This window comes from Oncorhynchus kisutch, linkage group LG11 (genome assembly GCF_002021735.2).
Source record: "Oncorhynchus kisutch isolate 150728-3 linkage group LG11, Okis_V2, whole genome shotgun sequence".
Taxonomy (NCBI): domain Eukaryota; kingdom Metazoa; phylum Chordata; class Actinopteri; order Salmoniformes; family Salmonidae; genus Oncorhynchus; species Oncorhynchus kisutch.
This window is the reverse complement of record NC_034184.2, coordinates 42,870,045-42,885,044: the sequence shown is the minus strand read 5'-3', so window position 1 is coordinate 42,885,044 and position 15,000 is coordinate 42,870,045. Positions and strand designations below refer to the sequence as shown.

The window sequence follows — 15,000 nt, the reverse complement described above, 5'->3', positions numbered from 1 at the left end:
CGTTAGTTGAATTCCGGATAATTGAATTCCCGTTAGTTGACAACTCAACCAAACTAGATGTTGACATCTGTGCTCAGTGGATTTTGTACAGAACTGCCTTTTTTGTTGTTGTTGCATGTTATGAATTCATAATAGATTGGGAATATGGATGACTATAGATGGTATGAGATAATGTATCTCTGCAGTCTGTCTGCCTGTATTGGATGTAGGGGGTGTGAGAAAATGTTGTCGATCTCTTGAGTCTCTCTCTCTCTTTCCCAGTCAGTGTGTCTTGGCCTGCTCTTCTAGTCTCCGGTAAAGGACAGCAGCAGCAGCAGCAGAGTGAGTGTCGATGCAGGTTGTCCTTGCTGCTCTGAAGGACCGGGAGGATCATTATTACTGAGGATGGGTACATTAGGAACACTGAGAGATTATATGAGAGGGCATCAAATAGCCCCCAGCTGAGAGTGCTGGAGCCGTGTGTGTGTGCGTGTGTGGTTTTGCATACATGCTTATCATTACTGATAATTATCATTACTGACAATAAGAGTTGATAGTGTTTGTGACCGGGAGGATCAGTTAAAATGGTGTCGAAGACGATGGCTGACGTTTTACATGCTCCCAACCAACTGTGCTATTTTGTTAGTTTTTTTTGTGTTGTTTGTAACTTATTTTTTAACTTATTTTGTACATAATATTGCTGCTACCATCTCTTATGACTGAAAATAACTTCTGGACATCAGAACAGTGATTACTCACCTCGAACTGGAAGAAGCTTTTTCCTTTGACAAGTCCGACGAGAAGGATATACTGCTTTCCCGGGAACAGGCCCAAATCCCCGTCATTTGCGTGAAGAAAAGATGGAGGAAAACAAGGCGCAGATCGGGCTGCCTTTTGAGAATCCGTAGGCAAACTCTCATTGCCATCCGTTCTACTGGCTAACGTGCAATCATTGGAAAATAAAATTACGATTATAGTACCAACGGGACATTAAAAACTGTAATATCTTATGTTTCACCGAGTTGTGGCTGAACGACAACATGGATAATATAGAGCTGGCTGAATTTTCCATGCACTGGCAGAAAAGAGAGTCTGGTAAGACTAGGGTTGGCGGTGTGTGTCTATTTGTCAATAACAGCTGTTGCGCAATGTCTAATATTAAAGAAGTTTCAAGGTATTGCTCACCTGAGGTAGAATACCTCATGATAAGCTGTAGACCACACTATCTACCAAGAGAGTTCTCATCTATATTATTCATAGCAGTCTATTTTCCACCACAAACCAATGCTGGCACTAAGACCGCACTCAACCAACTCTGTAAGGCCATAAGCAAACAAGAAAATGCTCATCCAGAAGTGGCACTCCTAGTGGCCGGGGACTTTAATGCAGGCAAACTTAAATCAGTTTTACCAGATTTACCAGCATGTCACATGAGCAACCAGAGGGAAAAACACTCTACCACCTTTACTCCACACACAGAGATGCATACAAAGCTCTCCACCGCCCTCCATTTCACAAATCTGACCATAATTCTATCCTGCTGATTCCTGCTTACAAGCAAAAACTAAAGCAGTAAGTACCAGTGACTTGCTCAATACAGAAGTGGTCAGATGACGTGGATTCTACTCTACAGGACTATTTTGCTAGCACAGACTGGAATATGTTCTGGAATTCATCCAATGGCATTGAGGAGTATACCACCTCAGTCATCGGCTTCATCAATAAGTGCATTGACGACGTCGTTCCCACAGCCACCGTACGTACATATCCCAACCAGAAGCCATGAATTACAGGCAACATCTGCATCAAGCTAAAGGCTAGAGCTGCCGCTTTCAAGGAGCGGGATACTAATCCGGAGGCTTACAAGAATTTCCGTTATGCCCTGAGACGAACCATCAAAAAAGCAAACTGTCAATACAGGATTAAGATTGAATCCTACTACAGCGGCTCTGACGCTCTTCGGATGTGGCAGGGCTTGAAAACTATTACAGACTCCAAAGGGAAACCCATACGTGAGCTGCCCAGTGACGCGAGCCTGCCAGACGAGCTAAATGCCTGTTATGCTATACTAAACACCTCCCTCTGCAACCGGATCCTGGACTTCCTCGCAGGCCTCCCCCAGGTGGTAAGGGTAGGCAACAACACGTCTGCCATGCCGATCCTCAACACTGGGGCCCCCCAGGGGTGTGTACTTAGTCCCCCCTGTACTCCCTGTTCACCCACGACTGCGTGGCCAAACACGACTCCAACACCATCATTAAGTTTGCGGACGACACAACAGTGGTAGGCCTGATCACCAACAACGATGAGACACCCTATAGGGCGGAGGTCAGAGACCTGGGAGTGTGGTGCCAGGACAACAACCTCTCCCTCAATGTGAACAAGAAAAAGGTGCTGAACGTGGACTACAGAAAAAGGCGGGCCAAACAGGCCCCCATTAACATCGAAGGGGCTGTAGTGGAGCGGGTCAAGAGTTTCAAGTTCCTTGATGTCCACATCACCAACACACTATCATAGTCCAAACACACCAAGACAGTCATGAAGAGGGCACAACAAAACCTTTTCCCCATCGGGAGACTGAAAAGATTTGACATGGGTCCCCAGATCCTCAAAATGTTCTCCAGCTGCACATCCTGACCGGTTGCATCACCGCCTGGTATGGCAACTGCTCGGCATCTGACCATAAGGCACTACAGAGGGTCATCACTGGGGCTAAGCTTCCTGCCATCCAGGACCTATATACAGTGGGGCAAAAAAGTATTTAGTCAGCCACCAATTGTGCAAGTTCGCCCACTTAAAAAGATGAGAGAGGCCTGTAATTTTCCTCATAGGTGCACTTCAACTATAACAGACAAAATGAGAGAAAAAAATCCAGAAAATAACATTGTAGGATTTTTAATGAATTTATTTTCAAATTATGGTGGAAAATAAGTATTTGGTCACCTACAAACAAGCAAGATTTCTGGCTCTCACAGACCTGTAACTTCTTTTAAGAGAGTCCTCTGTCCTCCACTCATTACCTGTATTAATGGCACCTGTTTGAACTTGTTATCAGTATAAAAGACACCTGTCCACAACCTCAAACAGTCACACTCCAAACTCCACTATGGTCAAGACCAAAGAGCTGTCAAAGGACACCAGACACAAAATTGTAGACCTGCACCAGGCTGGGACGACTGAATCTGCAATAGGTAAGCAGCTTGGTTTGAAGAAATGAACTGTGGGAGCAATTATTAGGAAATGGAAGACATACAAGACTACTGATAATCTCCCTCAATCTGGGGCTCCACGCAAGATCTCACCCCCTGGGGTCAAAATGATCACAAGAACGGTGAGCATAATACCAGAATCACACGGGGGGACCTAGTGAATGACCTGCAGAGAGCTGGGACCAAAGTAACAAAGCCTACCATCAGTAACACACTACACCTCCAGGGACTCAAATCCTGCAGTGCCAGACGTGTCCCCCTGCTTAAGCCAGTCCAGGCCCGTCTGAAGTATGCTAGAGAGCATTTGGATTATCCAGAAGAAGATTGGGAGAATGTCATATGGTCAGATGAAACCAAAATATAACTTGTTGGAAAAACTCAACTCGTCGTGTTTGGAGGACAAAGAATGCTGAGTTGCATCCAAAGAACATCATACCTACTGTGAAGCATGGGGGTGGAAACATCATGCTTTGGGGCTGTTTTTCTGCAAAGGGACTAGGACGACTGATCCGTGTAAAGGAAAGAATGAATGGGGCCATGTATCGTGAGATTTTGAGTGAAAACCTCCTTCCATCAGCAAGGGCATTGAAGATGAAACGTGGCTGGGTCTTTCAGCATGACAATGATCCCAAACACACCGCCCGGGCAACGAAGGAGTGGCTTCGTAAGAAGCATTTCAAGGTCCTGGAGTGGCCTAGCCAGTCTCCAGATCTCAACAGTATAGAAAATCTTTGGAGGGAGTTGAAAGTCCGTGTTGCCCAGCAACGGCACCAAAACATCACTGCTCTAGAGGAGATCTGCCAAATAGGCCAAAATACCAGCCACCAGACTATTTACATTGACACCCCTCCTCCATTTGTTTTATACACTGCTGCTACTTGCTGTTTATTGTCTATGCATAGTCACTTCACCCCTACCTACATGTACAAATTACCTTGACTAACCTGCACCCCTGCACACTGCATATGTGGGAACTCCTTCAAGACTATTGGAAAAGCATTCCAGGTGAAGCTGGTTGAGAGAATGTCAAGAGTGCAAAGCTGTCATCAAGGCAAAGGGTGGCTATTTGAAGAATCTTAAATATAAAATATATTTTGATTTGTTTCACACTTTTTTGGTTACTACATGATTTCATATGTGTTATTTTCAAATCAGTTTATAGCATTTTTGACATGTGTTTTTCTGGATTATTTTGTTGTTATTCTGTCTCTCACTGTTAAAATAAACCTACCATTAAAATTATAGAAGGATAATTTCTTTGTCAGTGGGCAAAAGTACAAAATCAGCAGGGGATCAAATACTTTTTTTCCCCTCACTGTATATAGCCTCGCTATTGTTATTTTATTGTGTTACATTTGATTATTTTTTACTTTAGTTTATTTGGTAGATATTTTCTTAACTCTTCTTGAACTGCACTGTTGGTTCAGGGCTTGTAAGTAAGCATTTCACGGTAAAGTCTACACTTGTTGTATTCATCGCACGTGACAAATAAAGAGGGCTTTGATTTTGATTTGATTTTGACCTAGTTGAGAGGTGTGAGCAAAGCTTCTTCATTTTAACTCGGGGAATAAGGAATACGGGAATATGACATTCTATCATTTGGAGAGTAGTGTTTTGGTTGAGGGTGCAGCACCCCTTTGCTAATTGCAGAGGACCCCCATGTATGAAACTATTCATTTAAAACTATCAGCTCTCTTGCTCTTCATGGAACTGCTTCTGAAACACTCCAATTCACCAGGTGGCATGCGAGGGTGGGGGTAGAGAGGGATGGTGCGTGCGTTAATGTAGGGGAGGGGGGTTACTGAGGAATACCCATTACCTCTACCTGGGGGGGTGATGGTTAAGGGCAGGCATGGGGTGCTACCCTGGTGAGGGAGGAGGGTTAGATGGAGTAATGGTGGGGTTTAAGGAGGGAGTGGAAGTGTCACAATCAAGGATAGGGTGGGAGAGGTGTTGATGTTTGTATTTATTATCGATCCCCATCTACTCTTCCTGGGGTCCAGCAAAATTAAGGCAATTATACATTTTAAAAACCAATTACAATTACAATCATAACAGATTTCACAACGTAGTAAGTGTGTGCCCTTGATATGAGGGAACCTACCACTGTGTGGGGTGGGCCAGTTGATGATGAATGTGTGTGTGAGATGAGTTGGGGGAATTGGGGCAGGGGAGTCGTGGCCTGGTCTGTCTGATAAAGAGAGAAGACATTCTCTCGGGTCTCACCCTCGTCACTGGGACAGGAGAGCAGCGGCACGGAAATGAATTTCCCCCTTCAAACTCCTCGCAGCACTGCTGCCACTGTTTTGGCAGCCCACACCCATTCCAATTTGCTGAACAATGTTATTAGGCAATGAAAGACAGGAATCCAGAAGCGCATTGCCTCACGCTGAGTTTTTGTTTGGGTATTTCTCTCGTGTGTGTGTGTGTGTGTGTGTGTGTGTGTGTGTGTGTGTGTGTGTGTGTGTGTGTGTGTGTGTGTGTGTGTGTGTGTGTGTGTGTGTGTGTGTGTGTGTGTGTGTGTGTGTGTGTGTGTGTGAGAAAGAGAGGGTGTGTGAGAAAGAGAGGGTGTGTGTGTGAGAGAAAGAGAGTGTGTGTGTGTGAGAAAGAGAGGGTGTGTGTGTGTGAGAAAGAGAGGGTGTGTGAGAAAGAAAGGGGGAATAGTGTGGTTAATGTATTGTTTTCTAGTGGACTATAAATACATTTCAGGAGTTTGTGGGGACAAAGCTTTTAATTGTGCTCAATACAACAGTGTGAGGTTGAGGGAGAGGGACAGGCAATGGAAATGAGCTGTTGTCATCAATCATTTGGCTGCTGCGTGTCCTTTTCTGGGTCATGCTCGTCCACAGCAGAGATGAGAGAGAGAGACCATCACTGATTTATTAATCATTAGAAGCATGTGTGGCTGGATTCATTCTCCCACAGTCCTCTCATTTGGCCTTGGCCATCCTTCACACACCTCAAGGAGGGAGGGAGACGGAGAGGGAGAGAGACAGGGAGAGAGAGAGGGTGGGGGAAGAGACAGGGAGGGAGGGAGGGGAAAGAGACAGGGAGGGAGGGAGAGAGACAGACCGAGAGGGAAGAATAGAGAGTGGAGATAGGCAATTTGGAAGTGTGTGTGTGTGTGAGTGTGTGCGTGCGTGCATATGAGCATGTGCTATGTATGTAGTGTGTCTCCCTCTCTCTCCCTATTTGAAGAATAAGCACTCTAGCAGAGAGACAGCATTAGTGGATGTTATTTATCCATCACTCCAGGTGTCTTACTTTTAATTGAGTGACGCAGAGAGACCCAAACTGGACTGGGACTGTACATTGAGCAGCTGCTTTTTCCAGTGTTTTTTGTGTGGGGGTGGGCGTGTGTTGTCCCTGCGTAGGTGGTTTATGTGTGTGTGTGTTTGTCCGCACACTTGTTTGTGTGTGAGAGACAGAGGGCTGGGAGGAGTGACCTTGACTTTAAGAGGTCAGGTCCTCCCTCCCATCCATGCTGCGTGAGGTCCACTTGAGGTGCAGAGAAGATTGAGAAGTGAGTAAAAGGGTGAGAGAGGAGAAAGGGGGGGGGGGGCGGCTGTCTGTGATTAGGTGAACTATGCCGTATAAATTAGCCCCCTCATTATTGTGATGATAAGAAACCGAGCTAGACGCAGGGGAGATAGGAAGGTGCCAGCAACACAGGCGTTGTGGGTCACAAGCATGGCTAATGAAGGTTAATTAGGGTTCATTAGAACATTAGGACTGCTAAGCTGACACACAACATCATCACCCGGGAGGGGATGAGGCTCACCTCATTCTGTCATCCAACACACACTGCTCAAACGGATGACGAAATGCCAATATGGCATTCTACTAAATCTATGGTTATGGGGAGGAAAATCCTTCGCTTATGAAGAGTCAGTTAGAAGATTCGGTAACACTTTCTTTGGATAGTTCCATGTACAGTGAGGGCCAAAAGTATTTGGCCAGTGACAAATGTTTTGTTGTTTTTGGTTCTGTACTCCAGTTCTTTGGATCTGAAATGGTACAATGACTGTGAGGTTAAAGTGCAGACTTTAATTTCAGGGTATTTTCATCCATCAGGTGAACCGTTTAGAAATTACAGCAGTTTTTGTACATCGTCCCCCCATTTTAGGGGACCGAAAGTATTTGGACAAATTCAATTATGTGTATTAAAGTAGTCAAAAGTATAGTGTCCCATACTCCAAGCACACAATGACCATATCAAGCGTGTAACTCTACACACTTGTTGGATGCATTTGCGGTTTGTTTTGGTTGTGTTTCAGATTATTTTCTGCCCAATAGAAATGAATGGTAAATCATGTAGTGACATTTTGGAATCACTTTTATTGTAAATAAGAATAGAATATGTTTCTGAACACCTCTACATTAATCTGGATGCAATCATGGATGAATCGTGAATAACGATGAGTGAGTAAGTTAGAGACACAAAGATCGAACCCCCAAGACATGCTAACCTCTCACCATTACAATAACAGGGGAGGTGAGCATTTTTGGGAGGGTATGATATTTATGCCCCTGTATGCCCCTGTTGAATGTTTTCATAATTTATCTGCAGATAATTGCCAAGAAGCAGCCTTCCAGTATGCAACTGGAGGAGCCAAAAGAACGGCTCGCTCATCGATGCGATTCGGTTTCCGTTCACCTAAAATATCTGATCAAAAAGAGCCGTTTGCCCATCACTAGGCTACACTGACGAGTCACTTTCAAGGGAAAGGGGATTTACAACTGAATGCATTCATGTGAAGATATGTTTTCAGCGTTTAACCCAACCCCTCTGAATCCGAGAGCTGCGGGGGGCTGCCATAATCGACGTCCAGGTCATCGGCGCCCGGGCAGCAGTTCTTGTTGGGGTTAACTTGTCCTGGAGCGCTACCGTGGGCATATAACTACGTTGCATGATTTATGGATCGCAAAGGCATATAGGAGATTGACTTTATTTCGGTCAGTTCGACACCTTTTATACACTAGCCCAACGCAAGCTGTCAATCAAAACAGCAAATAACCTTATGCGCCCTGAGACTGTGACTGACTATAGGCCTATGAAACAGGCAAAATAAAAGAATAATTCACAATGAAGTGGATTTCATGGGGCGTGTAAATTCACTCACAGGAGACGATGAAGCATCATGCAGCCAACCACAGCGCACAACGATAACGCGCGTACCCGAGAGGCGGGACAGACAGCATTCTGACAAACCGGCAGTATTTCCCCGCCTGTCCTGCCCAAAGATCACTAGAAGATGCATGTTGTTCATTCTAGCGGGAGAAGGCTATAAGGACTCTTCTGACCCGCGAATTGAAACGTTTAAGTAAAAAAAAAGCCTAGTTTAATTAATGAATTGGGGAAAAAAGTTGCTTACGGAAAACCCTGTTTCATGTTCAAACATGCATAAAAGATATTTGAAAGGTCAATTATGATAAGGTCAATAATCACACGCACATTCCCACACACACTCACCTCTTGAAAGAGCTATCTGGCCTTTCTTCCTGCACGCTCGCCCTCTGGTCCTCAGTAATAATGAAAACAAAAGACAATCCTGCAGAAGGGAATTAGAGCAGAGTGCTATTAGAAGTCACGCAGTAATTAATTTGCCTATTAAAGTAGCTCGTTTATCTTCATAAAACAATGAGATCAGTGTGAGTGTGTGCCGATTGGTCCAGCATGCTCTCGGTTTAAAATGGCCTTAATTACTTTAGGTTTTTATTGTAGTTGATGGAAAACATACTTAATCTCCACTGCCCAGATTGGATAAATAGGGCGAGTCCTTTAAAAGCAGATATTAGACATTCCATTAGCATCGATGGATTTTCTCACTCTCCACTTCCCTCTCTCTCTTAGTTTAGGTGGAGGAGTGGAGGTGGGTTGTGTCATTGCTGGGGCCACTGACTCAATCTGTCTCTGTCCTGTTGGCCTCTCCAGCTGGCTGCTCTGATCAATACTATGGATTGGGGTTTGGATCCACTATTTTACTGCAATGATTTGAACTTACTCCATCCACCCGGTCCAGTGTCCCACCCGTCCACCCTAGAAATGTCGGAAATTGTGCAGTTGGGCCAAGAGACTCACTTGCTTTATAAACACGCAGACAGTGGACATAAATACAGTATGTGTTTGACCCCAGTGCACCTGCTGCGCGGCCCTGTGTTGGTTCTTTAACAGGAAGAGAATGCCCAGTGTGATCCTGAGTGAGATGCAGCTGCCATGCGGATCATTCGACGTCTGACAGAAAAGGTTAAATACAGGAAGTTAAGGCTGGGATGATACCAGTATCACAATCACCCCCCCCCCCCCCATGGCATAAATGAGAACACAAAGCAGGCCAAACTCTTTGGTCCGTTAAAAAACCCGCTGTGTGTCAAATACAGTGTCCTGTGACTGTGGGTGACGACATGTCTTCCTAAAGAAGTGAAATTGTGTGTTTTGTTTCCTTGCCACGGTACTAACGAGGATCGTCCCTACTGGAAGAGGGACGTGAGGGGTAGGGGGGCACCCTCCACAAAGACGATTCCTGTCTGAAGCACACTAACCCTACCAATGCTGATAACCTTCACGCAAATCCCCTCTCTCACCTTGCCAGTCCCTCACCCAGATTTCACTTGAGAAGATGGGAGATGGGATTCTAATTCTGCCCTTTTTTATTCTCCTCGTCTCAAAACACATGCACACACACACACACACACACACTACTGTCCTCTCAAAACACATGCACGCGCAGGGGAAGCACACACACACACACACTACTGTCCTCTCAAAACACATGCACGCGCAGGGGAAGCACACACACACACACTACTGTCCTCTCAAAACACATGCACGCGCAGGGGAAGCACACACACACACACACTACTGTCCTCTCAAAACACATGCACGCGCAGGGGAAGCACACACACACACACACTACTGTCCTCTCAAAACACATGCACGCGCAGGGGAAGCACACACACACACACTACTGTCCTCTCAAAACACATGCACGCGCAGGGGAAGCACACACACACACACACACACACACACACACGACTGTCCTCTCAAAACACATGCACGCGCAGGGGAAGCACACACACACACACTACTGTCCTCTCAAAACACATGCACGCGCAGGGGAAGCACACACACACACACACACTACTGTCCTCTCAAAACACATGCACGCGATGGGGAAACACACACGCACACACACACACTACTGTCCTCTCAAAACACATGCACGCGCAGGGGAAGCACACACACAGACACACACACTACTGTCCTCTCAAAACACATGCACGCGCAGGGGAAGCACACACACAGACACACACACTTCTGTCCTCTCAAAACACATGCACGTGCAGGGAAAGCACACACACACACACACACACTACTGTCCTCTCAAAACACATGCACGCGCAGGGAAAGCACACACACACACACACACACTACTGTCCTCTCAAAACACATGCACGCGCAGGGGAAGCACACACACAGACACACACACTACTGTCCTCTCAAAACACATGCACACGCAGGGAAAGCACACACACAGACACACACACTACTGTCCTCTCAAAACACATGCACGCGCAGGGAAAGCACACACACAGACACACACACTACTGTCCTCTCCAAACACATGCACGCGCAGGGAAAGCACACACACAGACACACACACTACTGTCCTCTCAAAACACATGCACGTGCAGGGGAAGCACACACACAGACACACACACGACTGTCCTCTCAAAACACATGCACGCGCAGGGAAAGCACACACACAGACACACACACTACTGTCCTCTCAAAACACATGCACACGCAGGGAAAGCAGACACACACACCACTATCCTCTCAAAACACATGCACACGCAGGGAAAGCAGACACACACACCACTATCCTCTCAAAACACATGCACACGCAGGGAAAGCAGACACACACACCACTATCCTCTCAAAACACATGCACGCGCAGGGAAAGCACACACACACAGACACACACACACCACTGTCCTCTCAAAACACATGCACACGCAGGGAAAGCACACACACACACACACACACACTACTGTCCTCTCAAAACACATGCACACGCAGGGAAAGCAGACACACACCACTATCCTCTCAAAACACACACAGCCTCACGATCCCCAATTCCCCACCTCAAAACTACTCGGAGGCATTCATCACTGCCAAATGCATCAAGGTACTCTACTTGGCATGATGGGTTAGGAGACTTGGAACACAAAAGCTGGGCAGAGGAGGAGAGGAGAGAGGGATGCTCCTAAAGGAAGGATATCAACATGCAGGTGACAGAGGCAGACCGGAGGGAGACCAGAGGGGGTTGAGAAGTGTTGCTTCGAGTCCCCCTTTCACCTTCGTGCTGTCACTTGCACTTTTTTGTTGCGCCCGGGTTGTGTCACTATGAATAAGTCAGATGCTCTTTCATGACCCGTTTTGGGGTTTTTTTTACGGAGGAGGGGATGTTTGACTATGATAATGCGTTTGGCTTTTCATGCTTTGGAACACCAGAAGGGTTCCGACGGCTCAGATATTTTGTTGAAACGTCGTAGGTAGAGAAAATACAGGGGGGGGTCCAGTAGATGGTCATCGTGATGTTGATGGTGATCTTCATCATCATCATGACAGTCAAGGTGTAAGAGAGAGAGAGAGAGAGCCTGCCTCGATGCGGAATCTCCTGGCAGCTGAGCCGATGGTTTTCTTCCGAATTGTAGGCTGAAAGGGATGGTTGTTCCGTGACTGGTGTCTCTGTATTGCACCGAACACGACGGCATCATGATACAGGGAGACCTGCGTCAAGAGAGTGGAGATAACTCCTGTAGCCTGGCTTTTTGATTTACCTTCCCGGTGAATTTGAGCTGAGCTGTACTTGAGAAGATGAGGAAGTCCCGTGGTTTCTATGATTGTTCAGGCTCAAAAGGAACATTTTTTTTTCTTCCAAGAGACAAGAAAGCGTGATTGACTAGAAGGACACCGCTGACTGAGCTCTCGAGCACCGTCATGCAAAACCTGTATAACTCTGGGATGCCCAATCAAAGTGAGATTGTCTTAAATTGCAGGCATGGAGGATTATGCAGAAAGCTGTCTCTATGGAGTGACCTGTGTCTTTATGGAGTAATCTGTGTCTCTATGGAGTGACCTGTGTCTCTATGGAGTGACCTGTGTCTCTATGGGGTGACCTGTGTCTCTATGGAGTGACCTGTGTCTCTATGGAGTGACCTGTGTCTCTATGGAGTGACCTGTGTCTCTATGGAGTGACCTGTGTCTCTATGGGGTGACCTGTGTCTCTATGGGGTGACCTGTGTCTCTATGGAGTGACCTGTGTCTCTATGGAGTGACCTGTGTCTCTATGGAGTGACCTGTGTCTCTATGGAGTGACCTGTGTCTCTATGGGGTGACCTGTGTCTCTACGGAGTGACCTGTGTCTCTACGGAGTGACCTGTGTCTCTACGGAGTGACCTGTGTCTCTACGGAGTGACCTGTGTCTCTACGGAGTGACCTGTGTCTCTATGGAGTGACCTGTGTCTCTATGGAGTGACCTGTGTCTCTATGGAGTGACCTGTGTCTCTATGGAGTGACCTGTGTCTCTATGGAGTGACCTGTGTCTCTATGCTGAGATATTGTCTTTGTTATTTCTTCTCGTTGGAGAGTGGTGTGTGTGTGTGTATTGTGTATAGGGACATAGTGCATGGCAGAGCAGCAGAATGTGACCTTTTCAACCATGCCAACTCCTTACTTTGGCAGCTGACAAACGGCTAAAACAACTGGGCTTTTAGCGAGGTGCTGAAACACACAGAAAGGACAGCATGGGGTCTGTTTATTCTGTACACCTCAGTCCTTTAGAGGTTTGGAGGGTGAAACTGGAGATTCCACAATGTTTGTAGGCATTTCTTGTATATTCCGTACTTTCTTTCGGGTTGGTAGTCAAAGGTAAGCTAATAGATCTTCATGTTGCCGATGGACAGAATTTCCATAGCGAGGGAGAGACGAGAGGAAAAGGGGGGAGGGAGAGAGCAAAATTAAAAGAAGGGCAGAGCACACGATAAACATTGCTCTTACTCATCGCACAGTACACAACTTTGGGCACGAGAGCCGCAGAGTCAGCAGAAAGACCATCTACACTGAACAAAAACATGAACGCAACATGTAAAGTGTTGGTCCCATGTTTCATGAGCTGAAATGAAAGATCCCTGAAATGTTCCATATGCACAAGAAGTGTATTTCTCTCAAATGTTGCGCTCAAATGTGTTTATATCCCTGTTAGTGAGCATTTCTCCTTTGCCAAGATAATCCATCCACCTGACAGGTGTGGCATATCAAGAAGCTGATTAAACAGCATGATCATTACACAGGTGCAGCTTGTGTAGTTTTGTCACACAACACAATGCCACAAATGTCTCAAGCTTTGAGGGAGCGTGCAATTGGCATGCTGACTGCAGGAATGTCAACCAGAGCTGTTGCCAGATAATTGAATGTTTATTTCTCTACCATAAGCCACCTCCAACGTTGTTTTAGAGAATTTTCCAGTACGTCCAACCGGCCTCAATCCGCAGACCAGGTGTATGGCGTTGTGACCAACATATTCATATCTGTGTTCCCAGTCATGTGAAATCCATAGATTAGGGCCGAATGAATTTATTTAAATGGACTGATTTCCTTATATGAACTGTAACTCAGTAAAATCTTCCGGACAACATTTGAATGGATTGTCAATAGTTCAAGCACAGCACTTTGCTAGCCACAGAGGAGGGAGTAACCATAGTAGTCCATATGTTTCTCAAAGCTCTTCGTCACTCACATCCTGTAGTGTCAAGTCGACTCTGATTCAAAACACTGTCAAAGTGAATGTACAGATGCAGGATCTTAATTTGATCACCCTGTTGCTGGAAATGTAAAACTTGTGGTGTATATCAGGTTTTAAAAAAAGACTTCTCAAGTTAGCATTTTCCACTTTTTACAATTCGGACTTTTCCCCACACGAAAAATGTATCAACCCATTCAAAAATGTCCATTCATTATAATTAAAAACAAATACAATTTTATTTGTCACATGCGCCGAATACAACAACTGTTTTCTTTACCGCTAATTGTTTACTTATGAGCCCTTTCCCAACCATTCAGAGTTAAAAAGTATCAAATGTGCTAATACAAATAGAAAAGAGTAACACTATAAATAACAATAACGAGGCTATATACAAGGAGTACCGCTACCGAGTCCACATAATAATTCACATTTCCTGTTGCTGCGGGATTATTTGTCCTGCTGTAGCAAATCTGTATTAACATGAAGTGATCAGCGGTGATAATGGTGAATGCCAATCTTTAAAAACATTCATTGTTCTTGCTCTGTTTCGTTTGAATCCAGTAGGTCTTGTTGCTATAAACTTGGCCAGTCAGTCAGTCCGTCTCTCTTGTCCTTTAAGGCCCGGGACCTGTCTGTGTGTCAGTCTCAGTCCCAGCTCATCGATATGCAGCAGCCCTCATGAGTCTTGACTGACAGGCAGTGTAAAGTCCAGTGAGGAGAGGAGCAGGGAGGAGCTGCTGATCGATGGGCGAAACGATTGCTGAGCCTTATCTTGTCAGCGGCGTCTGGTCGCAAGACACTCCCGATATCGGCTGCTTTTCAGCCGCCGTCGAGCGTCATTGTGTAAGAGCGCCAGGCGGGTGATGAGGGCGTGAGATTACAGCGAGGTGGGAGGGTCAAGCGAGGGGCTACCTCATCTGCATCATCGCCTTGTTCTCTCGTTCTTTCTCTGTGTTTCCATATCTTTGTATCTGATCCCGCTCTCTTCTTAACATGTCAGG

At 45.9% G+C, this 15,000-nt stretch overlaps 1 protein-coding gene across 4 annotated transcripts in view; it reads left to right on the top strand.

Annotated features, from left to right (window-relative positions):
* The window catches only part of LOC109899645 (protein quaking-like), a 110,448-nt gene that overhangs the window by 30,267 nt on the left and 65,181 nt on the right, over positions 1-15,000 (top strand). The gene's annotated exons all lie outside the window — the stretch shown is intronic.